The following is a 23,569-nucleotide window of genomic DNA, read 5'->3' as shown; positions in this document are numbered from 1 at the left end:
TGCCCCTCACTTCAATAAACTATACTGACAAGTATTTTTATACCATTTTAACTATCTATGCTAAAAGGTTTATACTATTTTAACTACAGCACCACGGTTAAAACACTACAATTTTAGTATGTAGGCAAGGGCTACACATACTAGAAGCAGAAGAGAAAGTTGCACCAGTTTAACTTAAAATCTAATTTTAAACTGATTTAGTAAAACAGGTGCATGCTGCTGTGTGGTCCACAGTGCCATAGCAATGACATTTGGCGCCCAGGGCAAATCCTGCTGTGGCATCCTGCCCTTTGCCCCATGCGCAGATCCAGAGAGTACATACCCCTCCCCCCACCCCTTCCCAACCATGCCTGGGTGTGCATGCAGCAGTAGGAGCCGCCCTCCCCCCACCCTCACGCCCCCCAAATTGAGCCGCTTGTGGTTCCGGCCCGCACCCTGGCCTGTCTGGGCAGCACCTGTTGGTGCCCCTTCACTTCAGTGCCCAGGGCAGCTGCCCCACTCACCCCACCCCCTTGCTATGGCACTGTGTGTACACACTTATTCTGGTTCAAAAGTGGCTTATTTGAATGTTGCTTATACCATTCCTGACTGTCTTCAAACTAAAATGAACTAAGCCTGGCTTAAAGTGTCATCAAAGGGTTAGCATTAGCTTCATGAAACTGTTGAAGTTAAACCAGGGAGACTCGCCATTCACATCTTCAGTTGTTTGGATACAAATTTGTGTCAATACTTATTGCAGATTACATGCACACACACATGCACAATGCTATGTATATCCTCCCTATGTGGCACCTCCTTGCACACACACACTTTCAGGATCTGGTGATTCTTTAGGACTCACTTACAGATCCTTTTGCCTGCTTATTACTCCCTAATATGAATAGGAAATTAGAAAAGTCTCACTAATCCAGACTAGAGTGGTTTAGAAAGGCTGAAACCTGAAGCACTTCTATCTGAAAGCTGGTTCTGTATTGCATATTTTATTCTCTTTAATCAGACCTCACAAGAAAATTATTTTGTATGTTTTGGGCATATAAAATATATGCCATACAAATTAATACTGCATCTTGTTTAAAAACTAATAACCCTGCATTCCTATTAGTAATTGTTACCAAAAAAGAAATGAGATAGCTTTGAGCAGTTCAGGAAATGCCAGGAGGAAACTATAGAATCAGGTGGAATAGATATTCCTGTGGAAGAATATGATGATGGAGAAGCACAGAGCACTTTTTAAAAGGAGCGTTAGGGGCATCTGTGAAAGTATTTAAGCTTGCTTGTAAGGTTACTAGTGACCGTATCTCAATAAAACAAAACAGTTGCAGCATAGCCTCCCTTAGGAATATACATTCCTGGAGACAGACAGAATATTGTGCAGACTATGACAGACAGACAGGCAGATTATTGTGCAGACTACTCTGCATTAGATAGTAAATCATCACCATCTTGGGACAGAAACTAATTTCCCTTTGACCCAATGGTTACTTTTAATGCAGCAAAAGCTTCTGGGGATTGAAAAGACTGAAAAGACTAAACAAAGGAGACATTTGACTGTAGTATGCAGAGGGTAAACTTCCGTCTCCTGTCTCACCTGCTGGACAAACCCTGGGCTAAGGAGCCTCTTTAATACCCCTCCTAAGAAAAAGGAAAAGAAATAATAGGGGGAAAAATGAATGAAAAGGGATAAAGACCAGTCAATAGGCCCAGGGACCCTTGTGCAGAACACAGAGCAGGGCCAATCTTCCCTAATCAGCGAGGTAATTTGTAGCCAAGGCTGAGCTTTTGAGAACCAGGCCATTACTCAGCCTGAAGATGCCTTTATCCCTCTTCTGAAGGATAGACACGGCTCCATACTGGAGGGGGAAAAATAAATGACAAGGCTTGGTCTGGAGGGCTATTTGCCTGCATTTGTTTTGCTGCTAAGAAGCTGTGCCATTGGTGAGGTGCACTTGTGGGTGCCTAAGAAATGCAAGAGGGGGGCTGACAGAGACCACAATAGTACAGTCCTCCAGGGAGGCGAAACCAGGGCGTGGGTGTCCCAAAAGGAACAAGGAACTGAACAGATGAAATATCTGGCTTTGCTGAGAGAGTCTGTGGGAACAGTGTGGGAAGGCAAGGAAGGCTTCCCTGTCTCCCACAAATAAGCTGCTCTGAACAATGCAGCGATCTGGGAGCAGGGCTGGCCTTTGCTTCCCGCAGGCTCCTACTGGTTACGATGGTCAGTGCTACCCAGGCTGGGGGTATTTTGCTTCGTCAGGCTGCAGTTTTGCCTCCAGCAGCTGCACTGTGTCGTGCAGGAAAAATGCCTGCCATGGGGACAGAGAGGAGGGCATGCAGAGGGGGAAGAAAAAAGCTTTTAATACTTGGACAGTCTCTCACATTTTCTTACTGTCTTTCACATTCTCTCCCACTTTCTCTCTGTTTTCCAGAAGCCCACAGGTCCAATCTCAGCCCTTGCTTATCTCCCCAGCAGGGGTGGGAAAGTCCCAGGGAAACAACGCACATTGAATTGCTGTGTTAGTAGGTCTGAAAGACAGGCTGATACCTCCCTTCAAACTGAAGGTAATTAAGCCACGCTGAGAGTCTAAGGCAAGCTGTTTTTTACAGGACGATGGGGAGAGGGCACAGAAGATTGAAGGATCTACATACTGCATTGGGCTACTTGATTCTGCAGGAAAAAAAACCTAGGTGCCATTAAAGTTAATTGTTTTTATTGCTCGTTTAAAAGTGTCTTGTAAAACTTTTTATGGTCTAGCCAAGGAGCATGGGTGAGGCCTAAATATAACAGGATGGGTAAGGCGGGACAGGAAAACAATAGATTTGGCAAAGTCTTCCCCACTCCAATTCCCTCAGTGCTGTAGAGCTGGGAAGTTAGTGACTTTCCTTCAGACAAGGATCGTGTGAGCTTCTGAGCACAGATCTCAGGTGAAGTTTAAAATTCAGATGCATTTGTTTTGCCTTTGTTTCCTAGAATCCAGCCAGGTCTATTTCCTGGCAGAGAGGCTGTCCAGAATTCAGGACACGGGAACAGACTTATCAGTACAAAATGTCAATCCAAGAGGATATTTTTTAAAATATTCCTTTTTAAAAAGGGCTTTCTTGCTGAGTGTCTCACTCTCTCCCCAGTCAATGTCACAGTCCTCAACAATTCCGACAACTGGGCGATTCATCACCATGTCTATACCACAAAGGAAGAAGATATATTTTTAGCTGAAATGGCATCCATTGATTTTTGTTTTCTCCCCCTTAAACCATAAGAACTATTAGAAAAATTAAAGAAGAAAGAGGACTTGCAGCTGATGAGTACGGGGGTTAAAAATGGTTGGAAGCAGATATTTTAATGGGAGGGGGGGAATGTATTGATCCTAAAGAGCTGCTCTTTGACTTTTGCAATTAAAAAATAAAATAGAATGAGCCAAAAAGATTTTAAGAGGGGGATTTGAAGCCATGGGGTCATTTTGCTTCTGTGAGCAGCTTTCTGCTCTTATCAAATGGACCAAGAAATTAATTCATTGGTTGAGGAAGATTCAAACCGCATTCACTTTTGATTACTTTGAACAGGGGATGAGGGGAGAAGAGAGACCCCAAAAGAAAAAATGTTAGTGTCCAGATACTCACCTTTTTTAAATTGGTCCTTTCAATGATTCCTCAGCAAGACTCCCAAAGGATTTATCAGGAGAGAGAGAAGTAACTAATGGCACCTTTTCCTAAAGAGAGACCCAGTTTGTGCTTTGAATGTGACTGTTAAGTGACACTACTTTCTTTCCTCATATTTGTAAACTCTGTATCTTTCTAGTTACCTCCATCTATCCACACCTTTGTATATAGGTGCATATCATACACAGTTGGACAGAACAGTGTCTAGAAATACGGAGGAGGAATATAAGATCTTGATAAGCCTATGTCTATCACAGAATAGCTCTTTGATCCTGTATACTCTCATGGAGAAAGTTAATCCCTATGTTGTGATATAAGTACCAGATGCTTCTTGCAGGAATTATACCAGGGCATAGGGTTAATGCCCAAGCTTTTCTTTAAAGTGTCCTGTGGATTATTCCCTGATTAAAAGGATTGTTCTCAAAATGACAAGAGTGTTAGGTCTAACTGTTGTTGTTGTTGATGAGGCATGGGGGAGACTTTCTGGGGAACAGAGTGTTTTGATTTATTTTGTGCTTCAGTAACCTTTGTCTTTAACTTGACCTCTTGCACTATTGCTGGGAATTGCTTGTGAACAAGAGAGAAAGGGAAAGTGTTTGCTTTGGGACAAAGATATAAAGACAACTATAAGTGCTTCTGCAATGTCTTTAAATAAAACTAATCAATCATTCACTTTCCACCCAGATCTAGAATTCAGTGGACTTTTATATAGGAAAAAAGAGCCTGTTTCATAAGCAGATTTGCACACTGTTTTCCACCTAAGGTTTTTTCATTCCAAAGATCAGTCCCTTGCATTGTCCACCAGCGCAACGAACCCAACTTGCTATGTATCCAGGTTCCAACTTGCCCTTCCCTAACATATAATGTCATTGCTTTAATTTATCTAACTGGCCACTCTTATGTAAAGGTCAAAGTTCAACTACCTGAGTGCATAGTTTGAGTAAACTTAATGTTCATAATGTCTAGATAGCACTTTTCATCAGTAGATCTCAAAGCACGTAACAAAGGAGGGCAGTATCATTATCCACAGTTTACAGCTGGGGAAACAGAGGCAAAAAGAAGTGAACTGACTTGCCTAAGGTCACCCAGCAGGTCACGGGCAGGCCATGTCTTTGAATTCCTGATCCATCCATCAGATGACCAGCTCTTCATATTGCTGGAAACTGTACTTTCCCACTGGTGTTTTCAACAGCACTAAAGAGAGAAGTTCAAATTCAATTGTACTACAGAAATGGACCTGGCATAAACAGGATTGTCTTGTCTCGGTGTCTCTCCTATCCATTGCTTTTCTTATTGATAAATATATTTTAAGCTCCTGTTTCTTCTTGGGAAGCTACGGTATGCAGAGTTCTCATTGTTTAGATTCACACAATGTGTGAGTTGATTGCTTTAAGCAGCTAAAGCAAAAGCAATTTTTTACTTTTTCAGAATTACGACTCAAATTCTAACCTTGTTAGAATAGAATAATACTCATGCATTTGAAAAGGCAAGGTCAAACCTAGGAAATGGATATTCTCAAGTTTCTTGGTGAAACAGTCATTTCTTCTTTCCTTTCTTGGATTTTGAGTTTTGCCAAGTTTTCCCTCTATATCTTTCCCCATGTCATTCTAATTTTCTATTTCATTGGAACATTCTTCTTTGATTCTTGACTTTGAATGGCTTCAGCCTCCAGGATATTTAAAAATATGTATATCCTTTCAATATATTTAATATGGATAATGCTTCCTAACATGCTGAAGGTAATCGGGAAATAGGCGGTGAGCCATGGTACACGGCACTGTGGCGCAAACAAGGATCTATAACCCTCCGCAGACTTTGATTGAATTGCTGGAGCCTTTCGCCTTTTGCATTTGTCCTTGGCCTTTCCCCATATTATTGTGATTATTGTTAATTTCATTTTAGAAATACAGCTGGCATGATGCTCCACATGACCAAAGTCCTGTGTTTCCGTTGAACCAATTTATATCACTCCCACTATTCACCCTCCACAATCTCCCCCTAAGCCCCTCTTCAAATAAAAAAAATGAATCCAGACATGTTAAAATGCTAGGTGGGAATTCCAGAGGCAGCCTGTGTGGAATAGCAAGGGAAGATCTAAGAAGTATGTTATAACACAGACAGCATCAAAAAGCCTGAACCCATTGCTATTATTTTACCTAATGAAGAGGGTCATCATCATTTTGAAATGGTAAAGAAAAGCACCATCTCTCCAAAAAGCAGATAAGAGACAGCTAACAAGTGGGCACATGCTACTGCACCTCCTCACACACACATACTGATAACATAATTTCCCTTCCACTGGGAAGAGCTAGTGGCTTCTAAGAGCTTTTGAAATACATTGCTAGGAGTTAACCCTTGGAAGGAAGAACCCCTTTCCCCAGAGACTCCCATCCCCAGACAACAAGTTTAGTTGGATAAAGGACCAAGATGTTCTACTGTGGCCTTATCTTGCATCCAGTGCAAGCAACAGGAGGTTTTGCCATGGATTTTAGCTGGGGCTGGATAAGACCTCTAGGTTAAATGTAAAAGCTAAGGGGGAAGGAGGAGCAGATTATAGCCATTTAGTCCTACTAATTTCCAGGTGTAGTGAAGGCCATTTATGGGCCTGGATGCTTACAGTTGAATATCCACTAACTCGTCTACCAGTGTCTGCCTTGTGAATGCATGTAGACTGCTATTGCCAGGAAATTTCAATCTCTCATGCTGCAGCTTTCTCCTTAAATGACTGAGACCTTCAGGTACTCTGAAGCATCCTGTGCTTTCATTTTTTATGTCCTGCTACTTCTTGGATGCCTCCCTTGAGCACATTTGCTTTAGTAACTGTAAAGCTTTCTCTTAGGCTTGTCTATCTTCTGCAAGGAAAGCAGGGTTTATAAGTACAGGATGAGAAATAATACCAGGGTAATGCTGGTAAAGTGACTTTGTTACCATTGAATTGCTCTGCTTGTCCAACTCCCTTTTAGCACTGATTTTATAATTACTGAGCAGACAAATACAAGATAAAAATAATCAACTAATATACAAATAAGCTGGCAAATATCTCAGTTTATAATTAAATGTTCAGGAATCACTTTCTTTCCACCAGTGTAAATCCATTTTAAGTGGATCACTTTTGGATGTAACTTGCTTTCTTGCAAAAGGAATCTGGTGTCTCAGTTCCTCAGCTGAAAATAAAATTCATTCACACCAACAGAAGTCTGTATTTGCATTAGCTGTTTAGGCTCAGTTTGCTCACACTAGCTCACATCCATTCAGAAAAGTAAAATAAATTGATATTTAATAATGGTCATATGAACCAGATAAGGAAAAGACATTCTTTATACATGCCTTAAAGATACAAGGCTACTGAGATAAAAATTCAAGCCGGGGGCAATCATGGAGTCAAATACACATACGGAAACCCCAGCATCCATACTCATGTGTCTCTATATATATATATATATATATATATGCATATTTGCATGTACACACACTTCAAGATATGCACAAATGAACATACAACCACAAGACCCCCTCTCAAATACTTGCAAACCTTGGCAGCTGTACACTCATGTCCATAAAAACAAAATCATGTATGTGAATATTCTCAAGCATAAACAAGAAAGTGCATTTCTGCCAAACTTGCATCATTTGGATGGCACAATATTCTGTATACATCTCAAAGACCTGTAGACCTCACCATAAAGCAATTCAAGGGATTTAACTGGGTTTGAGACCATCTGTTGTGTAACAGTGTTCCACAAAGCAGTTGACAGTAAACAAGCTCTGTTTCTCAAGAGGCCTAGCTCCAGATGAGTAAGACGGATCCTCATAGAGACAAAAGTGAGGGTTCTTAGAACAATGCTGGTGCTGAACAAACAATCATCCTTATCTAAATATCGGTTAAAACAAATCCAGGATCTCTCTCTCTCTCTCTTTCTCTTTTTTCTGCCCTGCCAAAATTTTCAAGGCTGACTCTGGTGTCTCAGAAAGGGCACTTAAAAGGGGCCTTATTTTCAGAAAGGGGATGCTCAGAATTTATCAACGCAATTAAAAGGAGGAAATTCATATTCTTCAGAATACAGGATTAGAAAAGAAGGAGGTTGCCTACAGAAGATGATCATTCAAGGATGAACGGAAGGAAGGGGAAAACAAAGAAGGGCTTGGATAAAAAATATAGAGCAGAGGACAGAAATGAAGAACAATCAGACAGCAAGGTTAGCAATGACTCGGTAATTGTGGGGAGATCTAGTTTACTGTGCTACTACCCCTGTGAACTAAGGTTGATAATGAGGATGGTCAGCACATTCTGAAATTCAGGCCATTTCAAATGTCTCACATTAGGCACTCAAAGATCACACCTTATTTAAAAAAAATTCTGTATAACCCAAATATTGGCAGTGCAGCTGTACCCACCACACATGCACACACCCACTTACACACACTGCTAAGAGACCAGTAAGGCTGAAACATCAAGCATGCAAAAGTTAGACAATTTCAGAATTCAGATGACCTGTGCAACCTTCATTTGATCCACTTGTGCCTGTGCATTATAATACAGTCTTTATATACATCCTACCCACTGTTCAAACCCTGCTCTGAAAACAGAATTATCATAATCATCGTTTTCTAAATGGACCTTGGTTGCTGCTCATCACTGTAATAGTTGAGTGCTTAAAAAACATTAACGAGTTTATTTTCATGAGCCCCTGTCAAGTGAGGTGTTTTTTCTCCTCTGTTTTTCAGATGGGAAACAGAAGCAAGGAAGAACCAAAAGTATCAACTAATTTTAGATGCCCAATTTAAGAGGGATAGAAATGTATTTATCAAACTATTTCTGCATTATATGCTCAAAACACAGCTTTCAGCAGCTTCACTTGCTGTTGCGAGTGCTCAGCACTTCTGCAAATCAGGCCTAAGAGTTTATATTGGGAACCCCAAAATGAGGAATATTCATTTTGTAATCACTTGTGGAAACCTTGGTCTAGGTGACTTGACCAGCATCACACAGGAACGCTGTGATAGAGGCAGGGATAGAACCTGATTTTCAAGTGCAGTCTTAGCCATGAGACCATCCTGACATCCACCGCATCAGTCACTACATACCACCTGACTTCCACAAAAGATAAGACAAAGGTCCTATAGATGACAGTCTCCTTCAATATGCAGCTCTTACACACCCCAGAGCAAAAACCATCCCAGGAACTGAATGAGGCAAAGGGCCCTATGGGTAAACATAGTGTATGATCATGTAATTAGAGATGGGATTATAATGCATGTAAACAAGAAAGATGAATTAAGGTTGCCCAGGCAACTTTGCTTCAGTATTTCCTAACAACTGAGTGCTTGACTTTGCCACTGCCATGTTGTTTCAATGTGTTACATTTAGTTTAGTGTGTACTATTAAATCACATGGCATCATAGTGGTGCTCACATGGGTCAACCACCACCTGACTGGAACCCTTAGATCTACTGTAACAACCTCTCCCACTTGACCTAATGGAGTAACCAATTGCAGTAGGTTGTCACTCTCTTTTGTGGGCAACTCAAGGGGAGAAGGGAACACTTTGTCAGAGGTTTTCACAGGTATTTGCTGACAGCAAAGGAATGCTAAGACTTGGAAATCTTTGGTTCTATTCCAGGCTCTGGAGGGGAGTCTTCCCTGGGGGGATACTTCCACTCTCTTATCACAGCGTATCTTCTTTGTCCTGTCTTCTCTAACCTATTCTTGTCCCAGCTCTATTTTCCAACTCTCCCAGTCTCCTTGCCTATCTAGTTCCAGTCTCTATCCCAGTAGCATAGTGGGGAGGGCAGGGGCGACAGCCCGAGGCACCCACCAAGAGGGAGGAGAAATGCAGCTGCTGCTCCTACCAGCCTAGCACCAGGTGTCACCCATGCCACAGTTGCTGCCCAGGACACAGACCCTAGCTCTTATGCCTCTACTCTATCCCCAGATCTCTGGGCTCTTTATCCCAATCCCAGTTTCTTTACTCATTGCCAGTCTTCCCCTCTGGGCTCTCCATCTAAGAGCCAGCTTCCTCTTAATTTAGCTTTCAATCTGATCTATCTTCCTCCCAGGGTTGCTCATCCCAGTTTCCAGCCTAGTTCCCTATCTGCAGTCCCTTTGCCCAGGCAGTCCTTTTCCTCAGTCTCCTAGCCTCTTCCTTAATTTCAAATTATTTTTTTCCCACTAAATAATATCCCAGGCCGCATTTCTCTCAGGCCCAGTATCTTTGCCTAGCCAATCCATGTTTTTTGTCTTCTTCCCTTCCAAGTTCTCCAGGCTTCTTTTTCCTGTCTACAAAAATCCTATGCATATATAGGCTAAACATATGTGTGTATACACACTGTATAGATGGAAAGATAGAAATAAAATCATACTACAGTATATGACATATTAAACATAAATAGAATAAATAGATATTTAGTAGAGAGAGGGCTAGAGGGAGTGCATATGTGGCATATATTATACATTAATCTTTATCATGGCTTTACTCTCTCCAGACTTCTTTATAGAAGATGTCTTTGTGTGTAAGTAGGATATAATCTACCCTGTATTTCATCGAGTTCCTCATTTTTCATTTCTCTTGGAATGCTTCGCCATATCTTATGCCATACCTGCCTTTTGGAGCAGACAGGGTGATTTATGGCTGTGTGAAAATTTAACCAATGGAGAAAAAAAAAGGAGAAAGAAAAAAAGACTCGGTAAAGGGAAAACAACAGAAAACCCCTGCAGACACCTCTGAAAGTCAGCAAAGCGCAGCTCGGGTTTAGGGGAGAAGGGGGCACTTTTTCCACATTAAGTGTTGGAAAGGCAAAACCAGGATACATAACTTGGAAATTATAAAAGGAAGTAAATCCATCAAAGCAAATCCATTTGGGAATACAATTAGGCAGAGGGTTGAAAGAACACAAAGGAGTCGAGATTGGAACGGGCTCTGCCGTTGAGTGACAATGTGCAGACTCGCGAGGCGGCAGCAGCACGGAGGAGGGGGAGAAAAGTTGAGAGAGGGTGGGGGGAACCGGCAAATGTGATTTGTAGGAGACTCTGGGCAGGAAACAAAATCGATGTAAATTCATTTCGGCTTGTGCAGGGGGGGGCTTAAAACGGGTTACTTTTCCTCCCCTCCAGCCTGCAAGAAAGCAAGGCTTTCGTGAGCACTGTCCTGGCCAAGCTAAAGTGATTGTGGAGCCATGCATTCACCAGCATTGAAACAAAAGCGGTGTGTGTGTGTGTGTGTGACTCTTGTATCCGCTCTGGCATTCAGGCTCTGCTCAGTCCCGCTCCCCGAAATCACCGCTTTGACGCGCTCCGCACCCGCACGTCTGTGCGCGGACCCCAACTTTCAGCAGCGCGATGGCAAAAGCGCCGCCACGCGCGGCCCCGGCCGGCACTGCCGCGGCCTGTGGCAGCGGTCCCGGCTCCGGGAGGGAGGAAAGCCTCACCCCCGCTCCGCAGACACGCGTCCAGCCCAGGTCCAGCCGCTCCAGGGCAGCCTCGGGCTGCCCCCGCTTTGTTTGAGGGCAGAGGAGTGAGTGGCACTTGAACAACCCGAGCACAGCCACAGGTTTGTTTCTCATTGGTTCCTCTGCCTGGCAGACCTGCCTTGCCCAAGCAGAAAGGTCCCTCTTTTTAATGCTCCTCACAACTCGATCTTAAGCAGACTTCTCCCTGTGGAAACCCACCGTCCATCTCCTCAACCGAAAACATCCCACTTATACAGGGACAAAAACTTCACAGCTATAGGTTTTCCTTCAGTTGATCTGGGAATATAAAGGGTTAATGCAATCAAGAGTGGATTTTTCCTTTCTTAAATGACTGAGGAAGTCTTCAAAGCATCCAAGATGTCCTGGCGCTCTCGGCTTTTAGGGAGGGGGGAATGTGCAGTCAAGCCCTGATGCGATTCAATACATAGACATCTCGGAAGTGATTGTCTTTTGTTCGCCAGAACATCTATTTCCCAGCCCCGGACTCTTTAGGAGAGACATGTAGAGATAAATAGATGTAAATAGGTTGTGTAGCCTATATAAATAATTTGCACTCCACACAGCAGATCTTCTGTTTAGGAAGCGTCTTCTCATGATTTCCATTGGGGAAAAAAATGTGTCAAGAAACGTAGCTAATATATATTCATACAGCAGTGCCTTTTTGATTGAAAAAAGAGCAGAAAACGAATAAAGGTATAGGATAAACAGGCAATTATATTGCACGATTTTTGCGCAAATGTGCTTAATGAGTAAAATATACAGTTAAAGGCTTTTGCCTCGTCACTGAACCGGATTAACAGTAGTTTGGTTGGGGTCTTCTTTACTATTAAAAACCGTAATGAAAAATAATCTTGACATAATTTAACTTCTTCAAGCTCCCCCCTCCCCCTCGCCCCCCTTTCCCCGCAGCCACTCTACAAGCTATTAAAGAGATGAGGAGACGCTGTATTGAACTGTTAATAACGGGCGATTTCATAAAAATAGATACCATCATTTTTTTTTAAATGGGGCAAGGTCTCTTATTTTCAAGAAAGTTAATTGGCTTCTTAGCATCTCCAAGCTTCCTCATTGCCAGCCCAATATCCGAAAGCCTCGCCAGCCCGATCAGTTGGCAGGGGTGAAGGCTTGCAAAAGCAAGCCACAGCTCGGTAGAGGTGCACTTCTCAGGGGTGTCTTTAATCGGCATGGCACAGCGAGTGTCTCCGTACAAATCGTCCAAGGGCTGTTGTGTGGAGTGGTCCAGCCCCCATCCTATTCCAAACACACCTTTCTGGTAAAGTGCTAAAGCTCCATGCCCATGCCCATGCCCCCAGCGCTGCCATCCTCCCATCTCAGGGCTGGCAAGCCCCAAACGACATCAGATGAATGGAAGCTGAATGTGGATCCTTGTACGGAATAAATCTACCATACCCCTGCTGTCATTTGCTAATTGACAAGATAAGGAGCTTGTCCCACAGCATCTCGGAGAATTGGAGTAGCACCTCGCCCCTTCCCCAGCATCAAAATCGGGCATGAAGGGGGAATCTGCTAAAACCACGGGGCTTGGGGTAAGCTTCATTCAAACACAACGTTTTGTGAGGCTGCCAGGGGAGCTCAGACTCGACCTGGAATCCGATGTGTGTAATGTAACAGTATAGTTTATATTATACTGCAGAGCAGAAATAAAACTACTGAGTCCAGCATTAGAACCAGATGCGAAGCAGCAGGCTCCATCATGTGCCTCCTGCCAGATGTTGCTCCGTAGGCACACGCACGTTGTGTGCAGGGAAGGGAGATGACTCCACCATACAGACACGGGAAGTGATTAGATACCGGATTAAAATCTTACGGGGCAGTTTGAGTTGGGGCTCTTCAAAAGACCAGTTTTACCGCCACCCCCTTCTTCTAGACCGCAGTTTACAAAGTACTTAACATAAGAATTAAAAACCAGAGGAAGACCGGCCCCCTTTTTAAATAAAATCAGTGAGGAAGGCACTGATTTCGAGGAGACAAGATCATGCCCTGACAGCCTGCACCCCATAAGCTAAGTATCAAGCATCCCTAGCTCTGAAGGAGCTGGACTAGACCTAGGACAGTCGTGCACTGTGCAGGGTTGGGAGGCAGGAGCGGAACTGCACCCCGTTGAACTGAGCGTAGGATCTAGCCCCAAAGCTGAGTAGGAGCCAAATGTCACACATGTGGTAACTGGCAATTAACCATCCCCCCTCGCCCTCCCTTTAATTTGTCACACTCTGCTGCGGAATATTTTGAGGTGGGAAAAGCAAATAAAAAAGTCGCAGCCCCGTCTTGAGTGAAAGGCGATTCTGCTTTCCAGGGCTGTGCCTGGTCCTTCCCAAGACTCAGCCCTGCACGCCAAGTCCCTCTCCCCCATCCCCCTCCTGAAATCCAGGAGGAGGGAGGAAATACAAGGCGAGATCAAAAATGTTAACCCTTGTCCAACGCTTGGCAGGCGGGAGAAGGCATGAAACCAATGAACGAAATGTGGAAATCGATTGTGAAACAAACAGGGAAGAAACCAGAGGAGAGAAGTAAGGAGAAAGGGGGGGGGGGGGTCTGAAATAGTTCCCTGCACGGATCAGGGCTCCTCTTCCAGATCCGTTTTCTCGGAGGAAAGTCACAAGGTCCCCGCGGCTGTAACCTAAGAGCTGAAGATGGCCGGGAGATTATTTTTACATTAAGAGCAACTCAAGGATGCAAACGTGCCTCTGAGGGGTTTTGCACGTCGCGATTCCGCTGGGGCATGTGCAGTCCCCTGGCCGAGCGCCGCTCCCCGGGCTGCAGGGCTCCCCGCTGCCACTCTTCAACTCAAGCCCGGATGCTTCTTGATTCAGTCCGAAGCACCCAAGGTATAAAGAGCAATTTAAGCTTCTTCTCTGAAACTGATCTGCCTTTCCCCGGATCACACTTTTGATCTAATTTGTTTCTCTGTCCAACTGACTTGGCTTTGCCTTGTCTTGCCTTGAAAATTCAGTGTACACTTGACATCAATCATGTCTCAAGTCTATGGAGGGATGAGGATAAAATATCAGAGAGGTGACCAAGCATGCCACATGATTCAAATCATCTCCGCATTGATTAATTGGGTTCAATCTGAGTTTCAGAATCATAACAACTGTTGTTCCCCTTCACATAACATCAACAGGGCCTTTAAAGGGAAAGTATCCATTTACTCCAAGGCATGTGATGCATTAAGACTATCATCTTCTATTAAACCTTAAAGGCTGGATGAATTTTAGACAAACTCAATTAGCTCAAGATGGTCCTGTAGTGATTAGACATTGTTAGATTAGACCCCCTTCCCCTTCATCAGGGGCTCTTTATATTACCAAAAAAAAGTTGGGTTTTTTTGTACATATGGAAGAGGGCTGGGGCATTTTGAAAAAGGCTCCTGAATATGGAATTAAACAAAAGAGGAGAACACTTCTTAAAAGTGTAAACATATAGGAACCACCATGTAATGCAAAATTGACCTTCTTGTATGCCTCACTAACAAACTTGGCTTTTAAACCTAGGATGGAGGGAAAGCAGCAGTCTTGAACCAGAAATGCATAGATAATTGTGTATTTATACCCAAGCAAGTATTTGAGCATACAATACCCTGAAGCAGGAAGAAAGAACCAGCCACTTCTTAACTTCAGGAGTCTAGCTCCAGATAAATCAAACTATAAGGAATTATCTTGTTTCTTGACTAGGACAAAAGCTCACTTTAGGTTAGGCTTAGCTAACACGTGCTAGGTAATTATTAATCAGTTAACTGTAGTTAAAGTAGGGCCACAAATTTAGTTTAGCCATATGGAGAGAAAAAGAGAGGGGTGGGGGTGATTGAAACTACTTTTACCATTCGGGTTTCCATATGTTGAGAAAGATGAACCATTTTTGTGTGTGTTTGATTCTTATCTACCAGATGGGATCACTCATCCTGGTTGTAACTGAAATAATAATGATTAAAGAAAAGCATGCATGCCCTCTAATGTTGTGAATGTGGGCCTCCACACCAGATATGTTCAGCTTGGATCAAGAAATGACCATCAGAAATACAAGCCTGTGCAGTCAGTGAATATCATTTCTGATTGCTGTTTTGCAGGATGAAACCTCATGAAGCATTTTGCCATTTCTGATAAATACTATTGGTTCTATACCTAAACAAAAAGTAAAACCTTGGTGAACCTCCAAAAAACTAAGCAAACTGAAAGCATGAAAAACCTAACTCTAGTCCAGGTACCACTTTCCCTTCTGGGATTTAGTCTTTAATAAATATCAATAACTATTCAATTTCTAGGCTTGCAATAAAGATGTGAAAGCTTAGATTCCCGCTTCTGGGATACGTATGTAAATAACCAGATAATCATCCCCTAAATCTGATGCTAGAAATTAATAAATGAAACAAATATTTTAGCAGAGAAATTTGAAAGAGCAGAAATTTTGGAAATTTGTTGCGGAAAATGTTATATGACAGGCTATATCTTCACAAGAAAGTTGTACTGGTATGATTCCAAACTGACTTGATTTTAAAAAGACTATGAAAAGCTGTGTGAACACACTTGTTTTACTTCAGATCAGCCTTAATTTAGCTAATCTAGTTAGTGGCAGAAGTTGCCACCCTGCCCTGCTTTATGCTTAGCTAATCAGTTGAGGATCAATTTAAATTAACATAAATAAACCACTTATCAGGGCAAAAAGAGTGCCCATGCAAAGGTTTGCAGTGGTTTAATTAAGTCAGTTTAAAAACTGGTTTAAATTAAACTGGAGTAGCCTTTGCATAACACAAAATGGGTAACGCTTGTATCAGGGTAGCCTTTTCTTGTCCCGATGGAACCAAAATTAATGGACCAAGTACTGTCAGATTTACATATACACTTGCAGTGATTTAACTAAAGGTGTGATGTTAAAAGGCTTTAGTTAAAACTGATAAAACACTATGGACTTACTTACATTAGTTTAAACCACATTCATCTCCTTTTAACTTTCCCCTGCTATTTAGTTAATTAACCCAATACAATATCCATGGATAAGGCCAAAATGTCAGTTTTCTTTACTTTTTGAGAAGATTTTCATAACTGAGTGTGACAGTACAATTCTGCTCTCTCTCCTACAGGCCAACACCCATTGAAGTAAATTAAAAAGTCAGTACAGCTGAAGATTTTTTCTGCCTGATGCTTCAGTAAATTCTGAAGTCTTGTCTTGACATGGCAAAAGTGGCAAAGAGGAGGCTGATCTTAGATGAGAAAGCTCATCCATGCAGGAGATGGAGTTTTATGAGGGTCTGCAATGACAAAAATTTGAGGGTCTGCCCATGACAAATGTTATTACCTTGTCTTAAAAGTGTAAAGTACATGTCTCCATCTTGCTTTTTCTAACAGAAATATAGACCAATGTAGCCATTAAAAAACAAACCAAAACCTACCAAAAAAGCCCAGCCATTGAAAGATGGCAATTAAGGGAAAGACTCATGACAGATGTCCATCATACCGCCTAATATGTTCTCAGAAGATACCACAGCCGTTGAGATGATTTAAGGCAGTTTAAGAAGATAGGTGAGGAATAACAGCACTTTCAGTTCTTAAGGTTCTCTGACATTTCCCATTATAAGCCCCTGTTCAGTTATTTCTAGATTAGCGTACTTTTTATCAGTATGGGTTGAAATTTCCCTACCATGTGTTTGCTTCAAACTGAAGAAATCTGGAAAATTGGCCTAATTTTTTTAGCTGTTTTCAAGAATGAGACTAGGGAAAAATGTACTGGTTGGTCCATGTTTACAAACTACTTAAGTCCTTTGAAATGCTATAGTGCTACAGTACTTCAAAGCAGGGATCTGATCTTTGGCAGAGGGGTAACCTTTGTATCAGTCAAGGAGGTGTCTTTTGCTATTCCTGTGAAAAACTGTCTATATTTGGCCAAGCTTGTGTGTAGTGACTGACGAAGGGGACAACAAGAGAAAGGATGGTTTCAAGATTAAGGCAGTTAAATGTTGCCTTGGAGAACCAGTACTATCTTATGGCACAATTACTTATTTTGCTGAAATGCATGTGTAGATGGTGATGGGGCTGGCTGGGACACAGGGGTGCTAAAGTGCGGGGACTGCCTGCTGCATGTCTCCACACTTTAATGCTTTCATGCCCCAGCCATTCCCTCCGCTGCCACCCCGAGCCCAGGACTGACCCACCAAGCGTGTTGCCAGCCCGGGGCTACTCTGCCTCAGCTCAAACTGCTGCTGTCCTGGGCTCATGTGCAGAGACTAGGCCCAGGAGCAGTTGACGGGTGCAAACAGCTCCAGAATTTATTATGCCGCATTAACTGCATGCAAGGATGAGATGCACCTAGTGGGTACTTTGTTTTCTACATGATGCACTATATACTGCCAAATACGCTGAAAAAGTCATGTCCTAGGCATGCCAGATTGGGTACCCAAAATTAGGGGGTACTTTTGACTTTAATCTCTACTTGCCTCAATTCTCTGTTTCTAAAAGGAGAATAACAATGTGTTTAATTTCAAAGTGCATCATGCATTGCAGGGCCAAATTAAGGTTCTACATACAAACCTTCTTATTGGTATTTTCAAATTTGTGAGTGCTTGGTTTTAGCACATTTCCAATTATTATTATGTACTATAAAGCACTGTTATTACTTCCCAACTGTATCAAATGAGAAGATGGTCTGGGAACTCACAGACAACTGTTAGCACGTACAGCCCTTGATAAGTGGCAGAATCTCTCCTGGCCTCATACTGCCCTATGAAGAGCCTCAAAGAGTCATGTGTACAGAACCAGGCTTAATGGCTTTTTATTAAAGTATATTTAAAAGGCAAATCCATGTCTTTTAAACTCTGATTATATTGGAAAAGCTTCTTGGGCACACTGGAAGGCTCTATCCAAGATTCTCAATTTTGGAATAGTACCAACAGTAACATCCACCTATCTGGAGTTGTATCTATGAGGGTTGTTTTAGCTCTGTTTCCTGTCTTTTCTTTTATTTCTCATGTGCTGCATATTCACCTTCCTTCAAGCTTTCTTAGCCAACCACTTGGATGAAGGATGAGGAAGAAGGACTGGTGGAAGGAGGACCAGTATATGAAAATAATTCCATATCTTGTAATTGTTGGTGATATAGAGGTGGGGTAGAAGGCTGAAGGAGACACCTGTGCAGCTCAGTTTAGAGCCAATTGTTCTAAATAATCTATGCAGCTCTCTATAATGATACCAATTTTCTATCATCCACATAAGCTGCAAGTTTATCCTAGAACACTCTCCTACCCCCATCTCTCATTTGGAATGAGATATGTGCTCAAGATCAACTCCCCCAAAGCAGCTGAATGCAAGGAAATGAAAGAAAGAATGCACTGAATTAGACCTGGATTTGAACTTTTAAGTCTCCACTTGCTGAGCATAACTTTTCACTTTGGATTTGACTGATCCAACAGCCATGAACGTGTGCATATGTGTGTGCATGTACAAGAGAGAGAGAGAGAGAGAAAGTGTGTGTGTTCAGACTCTGGGAACTTCAGGCTGATACAGCCCCAAGTTTATTCTGAGCCTCAATTCATTTAGCATTTGCAGGGTGAACTATTTCAAGAATGTGCAAGAATCAGTCCCTAAAAAGGCAGACTGAGAAGTGGTGGAGTGTGGGGGATGGGATTGTACAGTAAGACAGCATTTCCCCATGGCAGTTTAAAACAGATCTTTTTTTTCATCCAAGTCAAATCCCCCAACATGACCTGAGAAGTTTTCTAATAAAATGTAGATGTAACCTTATCTAAACTCAGTGCAGCAAATGTACGATGGATAATGTGTAATTAATAACAGAAAATAATGTTTCCCCTGTTATTAAATCAAGGCCCCTTTTGGCCTTTCACCCTCATATAAGTGTCTCTAGTTTTATGACAGCAATGGACAACATTAATGTGTGTGAGTATGTGTGCATGTGTGTGTGTGTGCTGTTGGCAAAAGGCTCACCTAACTCTAGCTAGAATTGGCTTAAGGTGGGTTTTTTTTTTGCCTCTAGTAGTTTATATGGAGTTTGGCCCCCAGATGAACTCAATCAGTGTATGAAACTGATCTGGTTCCTTTGAGTGCAGATTCCACCCATATATCTCAGCGTAACTATATCTAACTATTTACACACACAAATAGACAGACAAGGAAGGGGAGCATTTCTGTTGGACTCCCTAATGCACTTCCAGGCTTGAATAGATACTGGAAGAATGTATCAATATTTATATGTGCATGCAGCAAACAAGTAGGAAACAAAGAGCAGTTGAACTATGCTATAAGGAATAAGCATTTTTGTCACAGTACAGTAAATCCTTGCTGCTTACAAGAGGATGGCTTCTCACTGGAAATGATTTCCTGCTTTAATTTTTGCTTCCCATCAGCAAGTTGTCACTGTTGACAAAAATTACTGTGTGTGTATATATATTATATATATGTGTGTGTGTGTGTATTATATATATATATAGGAGCCAGTGTATATACTTTATAGAAATGGAAGAATTAGAGAGAAAAATGGAGCAACAAAATGCATTAAAATGCATTATCAGCAGGGACTTTTTTTTTTAACCCATACTGTTTTTTTCTGAATATCTCCCCCTCCCCCACCCCAATATGCTCATTGTAAGTAATGCTATCGAGCTCCAAAGGTCACCAGGCTTGTCTGATGTATAGGCTTCCCTTCTGATTCATTATGTTTGATGCACAGCTTTTCCTGGAGTCAACTCAGCCAAACCTTTGGGTTAATGGAAGCCACACCAGCTCCTAATCCAGTAGCTTTGAATTCTTCTGTTTGTATTGGATATAGAGGCTGAGGCGCTGTGGAAAAGCCTGGTCTTTTAGGGTCAGAGAAGTTTCTTTTGATCATCATCAGCAGTGATGTGAACCAGAGGTCACACATTTTCCACCAGTCCTCCAGATCTACCAGACAGCAGCAACTGTGTCTGCTTGTTTCCCCTGCTGAAGTCATGCAATGCTTCTCATTCTACCTCCCACGTGCCAATGGGACCTGGCATTCCCCTTCTGCCACTGGTTTACCAGGGACTCTGGGCCACAAGGAACAATATCTTGTCACCACCTTACGTCTGAATGCAACTCTTTCCACCCCCTCCATTCAACTGAAAGGCAACAAATTCTTTGCTCATCTCAGAGGTCTGTACCTTTCCCCAGCATGTTTTTCCCTTAGCAATTTCCTGAAGGCACTAAAAGAAGTGGAGATATTAGAATCCTTTAGGATTCAGAGAAAAACATTTTCCTCAAAGATGGGTGAAAAGAGACTCACCTTTACTGCATCCATGGAAAACAGACAGGAGTAGCCAGGCTTTAGGGATTTACTGATCTGTCATAATATTTATACATAGATCTGTTTAGGGATATATCACATACTTCTCACCCTATCAGTTTGCCTATCACATGAAGCTCTGTGAGTACATGTAAGTATGTGTAGAGGTAAAATATTTTTCTTCCTGTAGCAAAACTAAAAATGTCACTAATCTATTCTTTTTGCATGTCTCTGTCTCTCTCTCTCTCTCACATACACACACACACACACGCATGCACGCATGCATGCACGCATGCATGCACGCATACAGCCATTTGTTGCATAATTTGCATGTCTGCCCAGTTCTCTGACTATAGCTTCCAAAGGGGTAAACATAACCCCTGCCTTTTGTGCTGTGATAGGAGGAGTGTCAAGAAGGTTTTGCCAGCCTTACTGACTGATAAGTCTTCTGTTCAGCATTCAGACATGCTGGCCTTCACCATCTCTGTGTGAAGTAAATACCACACTACATTTTTGACAACAACCTTCCTCTCCCCCCCCTCCAAACAAACAAAAACTGCAAGTTCAGGACATATCAACTTTTTGGTTTAGTACCAGCAACAGGACTCAAAGCCATAATACCTTTCACCTGCAGTAGGATAAAGGACAGAACTGAAGCTGCGAACATTTATCGTTTGGCTGATAAAGGTATTTGTAGATGTTACTGTTAGAAACAGATCCATTCAGATAAGGTCAGAATGCAACTGGCATGTGACACATGGATCTTTAATGGGGGAGAAAAGGAAGTAGTCTTTTGTTCCCTTGTTTGTGCCTTACAGGGGTGGGCTACTCTCCTAGATGTAAGAGCTGCTGTTCATCGGGGCTACCATCTTCCCAGGTGTTAGATTCTTAACAACAGGTTTAGTTGGTAGAGCATAGCCTATGCCCTTATTGTCCTGCAGGCCCTTGAAGAGGATTACCTGCAGAAGGAAGCATTCGTAGCACTCTTCTAAAAATGGTTTGGATCTGAGGAGGGATTGGAACCAACTGGCCACTGCCTTGGCCTTTGTATGTTGATATATAGTTGAACACAAATGCTAAATCACAACTGTACATGAATAAGTCCACATGGAAACCAGGATCATGAATAGAGCTGGTCAGAAAAAGGATTGTCTAGCCTGGAGCAGGAGATGGAGGGAGAGACTTTTTTTCCTAAATCATCATAATTGGGACAAATATTTTACAAAAGAACATTGTAAAAAAAATCATGGGTTGTCAATTAATGATCAGTTTTCCTCATTGTTTTACAGCGAAAAAAGTTTAAAAGTTACATTTAAAAAATAATACATCAAAAAAATCCAAAGTACTTTCCATTCTGAAAACAATATTACCAAATTTATCAAAAAGAGTCTCAGTGACATCATAGTCTCTGGAAAAAAAAATATTTGTTCCACCAAAAATGGCATTGTCTGGTGGAAAACGACTTTGACAATTTTTATTTTTATTTTTTTTGCAATCAGCTCAAACAACAATGCAGACTACAAGGCAGGGGAGAATCAAGTGCAGTGTTCCAAAGAGAAACCATGGTGGCCACGCATCCCTGCACCACCTCCTATTCAGTGCTAGGCTGTGACAGCACAGCTGGCCAACAGAATCCATTTGAGAAACAGGTGGAAACAAGTTACACTCTAGAAATGAATGTGTTGTGCTAATTGTGTGTATTCATAGAAAAGCCCCCTTCCCTGCCTCCCAAATCAAAGCATGCATTTGTTTCCAGTATCCTTCCACTCTGAAGATCATTAATACACTGTGACACTGAGGTCACAGGTCAAGTTTGAGATTATGGTCCACATCCTCAACTGATGTAGCTCTTAAGTGGAAGGAGTGACACTAATTTACACTTGGCACTCTGCTAATTTACACCAATGAGGACTTGTCTCCTTGGGGGAAAACTGGGAAAAACTGCTTTTGAAACAAGATGTCAAGGGTTCTTCCCCATTTAATAGTCATCAAGGACTTCAGGACTAGACATTCATATCATCGGAGGGGGCAGGTCCTCAGCCTGTGTAACACTGGCATAGCTCCATTTATGCTTCTCTCCTTTTACGCTTCTGTGCACAATGATTCTATACTGTTGTAAATCAAATGGCTTCAGAGAAGGTCTTTGCTTCTGATTCACACCAACTGGAGTGAAATGAGAATTAGGTTCCATAACATTTTGTTTCTGCTTCCTTTTCTTCCTAGCTAATACTAGCTGTTGGGAAGAATCAGGTCTGAACTGAGCTCTAGTAGTAACAGTCCACCAACATCATCAGAGTTGTTTTTATTCGCCTTTGGGTTGACTTAAAAACACAAAGATCTTAGGGTAAAGAACTCATCTGCTTCTTTTACTGTCCTGCCATTTATCTCCTGCTTGAAGCTTCTGTTTGTGACATCAAAATTGGCTCCTACAGAAATGTTTATGACATCAGACAGGATGGTGGTTTCAAGCAGAGAAAAGCAGTGGGAGCAGATGATCTCTTAAAAAACAACAATGTTACAAGAATGTAAATATTAGTAAATTTAGAATGAAGGACGAAATATACACTAACCATGGGAAACAGACACACAAATGTTTCTGAACAAGGTTTCCAGAAAGCATCAAATGCAGAAGGCCTCAGTCCTAGAAGTTCGACACATATGCTTAATTTTAAGCACAGAAATAATCCCACAAGAGTCAGTAAGGCTACCTACATGCTTAAAATTAAGCACATGGTTGTTTGCAGGATTAGGCCTATAGTTTGCAGCATAAGTAGAAACAATTCTGTAGTTATTTGCAAAACAAAACTTTACCAGAACTATATTTTAAGAATTTTAGTTGACCAAAAAATGAATGTTCTGACCTTCTCTAGGTTATATCAAACAAATTAACAGAAAAATTGTACATTTAGTTTAAGATTTCATAGGGGAACAACATTTTTACATTGTAAAACTCAATCACCTCAGATTACGTTTTATTTGAGTTTTTGAGGGTTTTGTGGTACTTTGGCATTACTATTTGTATTTGAAAAGGCGGGGGGTCTGGGTTTCATGAATTTTGCATTTTGGGGCTGATTTTGGACCATTATGAGTATTCTTGGGAGGACTTACAACTGGGTTCTACTCCTACCTCTGCTTTGCTGTGAATCTGGGCATAATACTTAATCTCCGTATGTCTCATCTTTTC

At 41.9% G+C, this 23,569-nt stretch overlaps 1 long non-coding RNA gene across 1 annotated transcript in view; it reads left to right on the top strand.

Moving 5' to 3' along the window:
• The first annotated feature begins 13,467 nt into the window (after positions 1 to 13,467).
• LOC112548162 overlaps positions 13,468 to 23,569 on the top strand; it is a 10,349-nt gene continuing 247 nt past the window's right edge. The window contains exons 1-2 of the long non-coding RNA XR_003091973.1: positions 13,468 to 13,649; positions 21,885 to 22,034. This is a non-coding gene — a long non-coding RNA (uncharacterized LOC112548162). The remainder of the gene's footprint in view (positions 13,650 to 21,884; positions 22,035 to 23,569) is intronic.

This window comes from Alligator sinensis, unplaced genomic scaffold (genome assembly GCF_000455745.1).
Source record: "Alligator sinensis unplaced genomic scaffold, ASM45574v1 scaffold216_1, whole genome shotgun sequence".
Classification (NCBI taxonomy): domain Eukaryota; kingdom Metazoa; phylum Chordata; order Crocodylia; family Alligatoridae; genus Alligator; species Alligator sinensis.
This window is presented reverse-complemented; position numbering and strand designations above follow the sequence as displayed.